Source organism: Canis lupus, chromosome 21 (genome assembly GCF_011100685.1).
Source record: "Canis lupus familiaris isolate Mischka breed German Shepherd chromosome 21, alternate assembly UU_Cfam_GSD_1.0, whole genome shotgun sequence".
NCBI classification, from domain to species: Eukaryota; Metazoa; Chordata; class Mammalia; order Carnivora; family Canidae; genus Canis; species Canis lupus.
Genome location: NC_049242.1, coordinates 26,003,028 through 26,011,578, shown reverse-complemented (window position 1 = coordinate 26,011,578; position 8,551 = coordinate 26,003,028).

Here is an 8,551-nt window from a genome sequence, read left to right as displayed (position 1 = left end):
AAGGGACCTCAGAATTGAGAAATCAGAAGTGCTCTCCTTAGACCTACTGTGGCTCTCCATTGTCCTTAGGATCAAATCCAAGCCCTCATTCTGGTCACAATGTCCCCTTGTGTCAGTGCTCCAGCCACCTCCCCCTCACCTTGGCTTTCTTTGAAGCCCTCACACGTTGATTGATTTTTTTAGTTTAGAGCTGTTCTTTCTGGCTGGAATGGTCATTCCACTCCCCAACCCACCCCACCTCTCCCCACCTCCCCCAAACTCCCAAACCTGGTTGACTCTTGTTTATCCATCTGGTCTCAATTTGGACATTATTGCTTCATGGAAGCCTTCCCTGATGCCCCTAGACTATGTTGAGCGTCCCATAGTACCTCTCTCTCTTTTGGTTATTCATGTCACCAGTATTCGCAATAAAGTGCAAGGTCTCAGGATAGAACAACTCTTCCCAGCCCTACCGCAGTGTCTAGTACATCATTCTGTACATCACAGGTCTTCCCATATCTGCTTGTTGAGTTAATGAAAGGTGAGCTGAAATCTTTGTGTTGGGGAATCCCTGCCCTTGTTTCTGGGGAACAAATCCTCATACCCTGATTTCCGCTCCCCACTCTCCTTTCTTCATTCCCTCATTCCCCAGGGGCAGAAAACTTCCTTCCTCTGAGCCAACCTTCTGCTTGGAAGAAAGTCCTCCCTCATCTGAGGAATTTGTAGGGGGCTTTATCTCTTCCCCAGTGACAAAACTGAAGCAAAGGAGCAACTGAAGCTTGTAGGCAGGGACAAGTAGAGATATGAGGGGAGGCAAAAAAGCCATGATTCCAGTTGTCTCAGACCATGATCTATTCCTGTCATTTCTATGGTTTGGTCATTGAACCATTAGATTCCCCTCTCTGTCTAAACTTGGGCTTCTGACACTGGCAACCAAAATTTCTGACCAAGATAATTTGTGAATGCTTGACACCTTTACAGGTAATCAAATTATGGTAGTGGTGATTAGAAATTTTATTTTAACATGCATGTTACAGGGTTAGCAGGGCAGGAGCTGACCTTCCCATGCTTGGGGCTGTGGAGTTGGAGGTTCCTTTCTCTTCAGGCAGCTATTTGTACCTGCTGATTGGCACAGAAGCAGACACAGCCCCCAAAGATGCTTTGAACCTTGTTCACTACTGGGCTCAGGTCTTCCAGATGGAGGGACTTTGGAGACTAGGCTGTATGGTGTGTATGAATGAGTGTGTGTCTGTGTCTGTGAGAGAGAGAGAGAGAGAGAGAGAGAGAGAGAGAAGAGGGTTCCCTGAACTCACCATAAAAGAAGAAGGAAAGAGGCAGAGTGGTCTTCTCCAAGGACCTCACACTCAAGAGGCCAGTGCTGAGATCTGTTGTGGGAAGCTCATCCTCTTCTCACCTGTAAACTGGTTTATTTTATGATTAGATGGGTTAAAATACATAAAGTGTTTGAATAGTACCTGGCACATAGTAAATATTAAGTGTTTTTTAAATCTATCACTGCTGGGATGCCTGAGTGGCTCAGCGGTTAAGCGTCTGCCTTCAGCTCAGGGCGTAATCCAGGATTGCTGGGATCGAGTCCCTGCATGGAGCCTGCTTCTCCCTCTGCCTGTATCTCTGCCTCTCTCTCTCTCTGTGTCTCTTATGAATAAATAAAATCTTAAAAAATAATATACCACTGCTGCCACCGCCATCACCAACATCACACACACATACCCCCTTCTCCCTCTCACTAACTGACTGAACCCTATGTGACTCACAGACCCAGACCACACTCTGTTCAAGCTTCTCTGATTTGTTATACCTGATACCTGGATATAGATTCTGGACATAAACTCCTATCTTCATCGGACTCCCTGCGTGGAGCCTGCTTCTCCTTCTGCCTGTGTCTCTGCCTCTCCCTCTCTCTGTGTTTCTCATGAATAAATAAATATATATGTTTAAAAAAATTAATTAATAAAAAAAAGGGAGATCCCTGGATGGCTCAACGGTTTAGTGCCTGTCTTTGGCCCGGGTGTGGTCCTGGAGTCCCAGGATCAAGTCCCATATCGGGCTTCCTGCATGGAGCCTGCTTCTCCCTCTACCTGTGTCTCTGCCTCTCCCTTTCTCTGTGTCTCTCATGAATAAATAAATAAAAATCTTTATAAATAAATAAATAAATAAATAAACAAATAAACAAACAGATTTATTTAAACTCCTATCTTTGCACCACAGCATCACTTTTGCCCTCAAGTTTTCAGAAGGTACCAGGGCCTAGCAGATTACCCAGCCTGACCTCTTAGTTTTTGCAGATGAAGATGGTGAGGCCCAGGGAGTGGTCCTGTAGAGTCAAGCTAAAAACACTGGAAGTGTGCCACGGTGGGAGGACTCCCCTGACAGGGAGCAGCATGCAAAAAAGAACCAGGGAAGGGACTTTTTTCTTCTGCTCTGACACTAACTTACTCTGTAAGCCTAGACAGTAGAAATCCCATGAGAATGGATGAGGAAGGACCATGTTTTGGAGAACTTTTCCCGCCTGTGGTCACTTGGAGAATGTTACCCTGGGAATTTCTAGGTACCACCACCTTATTCCCACTTCCATGAGTAGTCTCTGACCTTAGCCTCCTCTCAGAACTTTGAGCAAGGCTTGCCTAGATTCAGAATGTGTCCGCCATGATGATTTATTAAGCCAGTGCACTCCTGGTCAACACTTCTGTCCTATGGGGAAGAGCATGGAAGAGCAGCCGTTCCTCCCTACCATAGAAACTTACCTTCTCACTCTCTGAAGCGGTGTCCTCAGTGTCATCATTGTCTAACCATGACTGGAAGCCAACTGTTTAGTGCCTGCCTTCGGCCCAGGCCGTGATCCTGGAGTCCGGGGATCGAGTCCTGCATCGGGCTCCCTGCATGGAGCCTGCTTCTCCCTCTGCCTGTGTCTCTGCCTCTCTCTCTCTCTCTACTTCTCACGAATAAATAATAAAATAAAATATTTTAAAAAAAGAATCTCCTAGTCTGATGGATACATGGACACTTGTCTATGGGGAAATTCTCCCTAGAATGTTTTAGTTGTCTGGACAAGAGAATGGCACATAGATGGTGAGGTGAGTTGACTCTTCTTTTAAAAAGGGAAGAAGGAAAAAAAAAAAAAAAAAAGGGAAGAAGGGATGCCTGGGTGGCTCAGCGATTTAGCACCTGTTTTTGGCCCAGGGCTTGATCCTGGAGTCCCAGAATTGAGTCCTGTTTCGGGCTTCCTGGATGGAGCCTGCTTCTCCTCTGTGTCTCTGCCTCTCTCTCTCTCTCTCTCTCTCTCTCTCTCTCTGTCTCTCATGAATAAATAAAATCTTAAAAAAAAAAAAGGGAAGAAGAGGGGTGCCTGGGTAGCTCACTTAGTTAAACCGCTGCCTTCATCTCAGGTCATGATCCCAGGATCCTGGGACTGAGACCTGCATCAAGCTCCCTGCTCAGCGGGGAGCCTGTTCCCCCCTCATCTCCCTCTGTCTCCTCCCCTTGCTCATGCTCTGTCTCCCTCTCTCTCAAATAAATAAATACAATCTTTAAATAAAATAAAATAAAAAGGAAAGAAGATGGGGCACCTGGGGTTAGTCAGGTGTGTCTGCCTTTGGCTTGGGTCATGATCTCGGGGTTCTGGGATCAAGCCCCCCATTAGGCTCCCTGCTCAGCAGGGGTCTGCATCTCCTTCTTCCTCTGCCCCTCCCCCTGCTTGTGCTCTCTCTCTCTCTCTCTCTGTCTCTCTCTCACTCAAATAAATGAATAAATAAAATCTTTAAAAAAATAAAAAGGGAAGAGGAAAAAAAAGCTTTGATCCTAACAACCATACTATACATTGACAAACTTATCCAAGTTTTTGTGCTTGGGAAGGGACCTGCCTAAGGGCTGCTGCCATAGTGGACATCTATAGTGTGGTCAGCCCAGCACAACTCTTCTCTTGGGAACTGTCTTCTCCATCCACATGGTCACCTAAGGGATCATTGTTCTCATATAATCCTACCCTCAGCTATAATTGGTTCAGGTGTATGTACTTGTTCAAAGATGGGTCAACAAACCACTCCTCATCATTTCTTCTTGAGAAACAAATCATTCTCTTTCGAATGGTGAAAGCTATATATATATAAATCTCAGGAAAATGTTTGCAGCCATTTTCTCTATCATAAAAAGAAAAGATGGTCTGCAGTGAAGAAAAAAATAAATAAAAGTTGAGGAAAAGATATAGAGTCTCCTGTTAGAATTTAGGAGCCTCATTCTAGCAATTCTTGAGAATCCTTACTCTCTTTGCAAATTAGTTGGTTGTTCAGTCTTTCATTGGATTTTTTTTATCCAATATATTCTTTTTTATGTTTAATCTAGTTCAGGTTGGATTTCTGTCACTTCCAAATAAAGATATTCAAATAAAAAATTGGTATAAGGTATGTAATGATTCAAACAGTAGACCCTAAAATATAGAACTGGCCCTGTTGATGTAGGGTGGGATGCAGTGAGAATGTCTCCATTCTGAGCCTGGAAATGGCATGACCTTGTTAGGTGATAATAAAGTAGCTGGAAAAACTACTGTATGTGTCTATTAGAACTTGATGTCTATTTATCCCTTTGCCCTATGGTTGGAATGCCAAAGGATTAAATAGAAAAAGGTAAAATAAAAAAAAGAAAAGAAAAGGTAAAATATTGGTGTATCCTGCCCACATTTACAACCTCAGGAAGGTGCATCAAGAGGGAATAGGTAGGGGGATCCCTGGGTGGCGCAGCGGTTTAGCGCCTGCCTTTGGCCCAGGGCACGATCCTGGAGACCCCGGATCGAATCCCATGTCAGGCTTCCGGTGCATGGAGCCTGCTTCTCCCTCTGCCTATGTCTCTGCCTTTCTCTCTCTCTCTCTGTGTGACTATCATAAATAAATAAAAATTAAAAAAAAAAAAAAAGAGGGAATAGGTAGGGCAGCCATGGTGGCTCAGCGGTTTAGCGCGCCTTCAGCCCAGGGTGTGATCCTGGAGACCTGGGATCGAGTCCCACGTCGGGCTCCCTGCATGGAACCTGCTTCTCCCTCTGCTTATGTCTCTGCCTCTTTCTCTTTCTCTGGGTCTCTCATGAACAAATAAATAAAATCTTTTTTTTTTTTTTTAAAGAGGGAACATGTAGATGAGGAACGGCATGATAATTTGTAACTCTCATAAGGAAACCTCTGCCTATGGCCAGCAATCTGAGGCTACAGCAGTAGGATAATCATGTACTTGGCAGATTGTCCATAGTCAAGTTTTCTACCACCCCCTTAAGTGAATGTATTGATTAGGAAACAGTGACTGTCTTCCAGGTGAAATGGAGATATTTGGGAAGATCCAGAGAAATTAGGAAAGTGTGATTCTCCCAGTCCTTTTTGGCACTCTGGCCTAACAGAAAGAAAGAGTTGACATTCATTATTCTTTTTTTGGCATCTAGCATCTGAAACCAATCTCTAAGTTAAGGGAACTCCCCATCTAACAGATGCCAGATACTTGCTTTCTAAACTTCCCCTACAATCAAGATGCAGACACTTGACTTAGTCTCAGACAATCATGTACACTCATCACAGACTAAGCTAAGGAATCTATAGTAGTGAGGATTCCTGAACCATAAGAATTCTCTACAGGGGCAAAGGGTTTCAGGAGATCTAGTTCTACGTACAGCACAGAACTTGTGCTTGATAGCATTAAGAGTTCAGTGCCAACCACGTCAGCTGTGCAAGGGGCAATGGTGGCAAGGCTGTCTTCATGGAGAAAACAATACAGCTCAATTAGGGCAGTATTTCTAGTTCTATGGCTCTATATTTGGTCCTCCAGTCATTCCAGTAAGTCTCTGAGATATCTAGTATCTTTTATAAATGTAATATATCTAATAATTTAAAAAAGATTTTTTTTATTTGTTTAAGAGAGAAAGAGACTGAGTGGGGGACAGAGGGAGAAGGAGAAGCAGGCTCCCTGCTGAGCAGGGATACCAGTTTGGGGCTTAATCCCAGGACCCCAAGATCATGACCTGAACCCAAAAGCAGATGCTTAACTGATTGAGCCACCCAGGTGTCTGTAATAAAAAAAAATATTTTTTTGCTTAAATAAGATGAAGTTAGTTTCTGTTGCTTGTAAACAACTTGTAAATGACTCTGACTGATATAGAAATTGGTACGAAATTGGCTGAGAGGATCACTCTCAGAACTGTTGGAACCTTGGAATAATTATGATTCCTGGTTGGAACCAAAAGTAGTAAAAGTCTAGAGATGGAGTGTCATTCAATGGCAAAACAGTTCATCAATTTATTACACCAGTGGCCACCTGGAATTAAGTATACATAAAGAGCATAGACTTGGGAGACTGTCAAGGATGAATATAAAGGAAATGAGGAATTCAAGGATTGTGAGGAGGTGTGGAAAGCTTAGAGAGAGAATGAAAGAGGGTAAAAATCAAACTCAAGATTTTCTCCTATGTGAGAGAGCGAATGGTTTGGAAGAGGGACATATGAGATGGGAATGGTGATAAAAGGATTTGGACAGCTAAGAGGGGCCCAAGCCCAATATGATTTAGGATTGGGTTGGGTGCAGATAAGGGAAAATCCAAAATAACAATAATGTAAGCAAAATAATATGATATTTATTTCTTCTTCATTTAAGTCTATAAGTAAGGAGTCCAGTGCTTGTGTGGCTGCTCCCTGGGCATTAAGGACGCATATTCCTTCCTTCTTTTTGTTTCCTAAAGTGTGGCTTCTAACTTAAAGGTTCTTATGTCCTTGATAACTGCTGGAGTTCCAACCATCACATCCACATTCTAGGCCATAAGAATGTCAAAGAAGGAAAAGAAAAAGTGCACTTCTCAGTAAGACACCTCCTATAAGGAATCTTCTAGAAGTTCCATACAACATTTCCACTTACTTTGCCTGAACTTAGTCATATAGTTACATCAAACTTGATGGGAGACTAGGAAAGGCAAGTCTTTTTTTTTTTTTTTTAAGATTTTATTTATTTGACACACACACACACACACACACACACACAGTGCATAAGTAGGTGGAGCAGCAGGCAGAGGAAGAGGGAGAAGTAGGCTTCCCACCAAGCAAGGAGCCCAATGTGGGACTCAATTCCAGGACCTTGGGATCATGACCTGAGCCAAAGGGAGACGTTTAATGACTGAGCCACCCAGGCGCCCCAGAAAGGCAAGATTTTAACTGAGCACATTAGTATTCCCCTGACCCCAGTAGAGTCTATGTTGCTGAAGGGAGAATTGATATTAGGCAGGTGTATTGTTATCCATTGCTGCATAACAAATTACCCCTAAACTTATTAGTTTAAAACAATATACATTAATTATCTCATGATTTCTGTGAATCAAGAATCTTTTTTTAAAGATTTTATTTATTTATTCATGAGAGAAACAGAGAGAGAGAGAGAGAGAGAGAGGCAGAGACACAGGCAGAGGGAGAAGCAGGCTCCATGCAGGAAGCCTGACATGGGACTTGATCCCAGGTCTCAGTTCTCCAGGATCACACCCTGGGCTGAAGGCAGCGCTAAACCACTGAGCCACCTGGGCTGCCCCATGGATCAGGAATCTTGATGTAACTTACCTGAGTATTCTGCTTCAGGGCCTCTCATAAGGTTGCAATCAAGGTGCGAAACCTCCAGTCCAAATGAAAGCTTAACCAAGGAAAGATTGGTTCCAACCTCACTCACGTGGTTGTTACCAGGACTCAGTTCCTCCAGGGTTGTTGGATTGAAGGGCTCAGTCCTTACCAGATGTTGGCTAAAGGTTACCCTCAGTTCTTTGCCAAATGGGCCTCTCCAACAGGGAAAACACATAAGAAGAGCCAGACAAAGTGCCAGCAAGACAAAAATCAGTCTTTCATAAACTAATCTTGGAAATGACATCATATCAACTTTTGCCATATTCCTCTCCTTAGAAGAAAGTTACTAGGTCCTACTCACACTCAAGGAGAGAGGATTATACAAGGGCATGAGAATCAGAAGACAAGGATCACTGAGAGCCATGTCAGAATCTATCTACCACTGCAGGCAACTGTCACAACACCAACCTCCCACTGAGAGTAGCCAGCTTCTATAGCACCCCATACCTGTCTAATGGGATAACTTCTCTCTTGTTTGAAGACCATGTAAAGATATCCCTATGGGAATTATCCGGTAAGAGGGAACTAAGTTTCCTTATGACCCATCCCATTGACTTCATTATCTCCATACTCATAACCAGAATCAGATCCCAATATGTCTCATGATCAAATAGGAAGTCAAATTCACAAGAAAACATTCCCACTAAAAGAATTAAAATATTTTTGGGGGGCGCCTGGGTGGCTTAGTTGGTTAAGCATCTGCCTTCAGCTCAATTCATGATCCTAGGGTCCTGAGATTGAGCTCCGCATAGGGCTCCTGCTCAGCAGGGAGTTTGCTTCTTCCTCTGGCCCTCCCCCTGCTCCTTCTCTCTCTTTCTCAAATAAATAAATAAAATCTTAAAAAAATAAAAGATTTTTCAAATTATATCAATAAAATCTGGAAAATATGTGTGGGAATGGATTTTGAGGGTGCTGGACCAGGGGGAG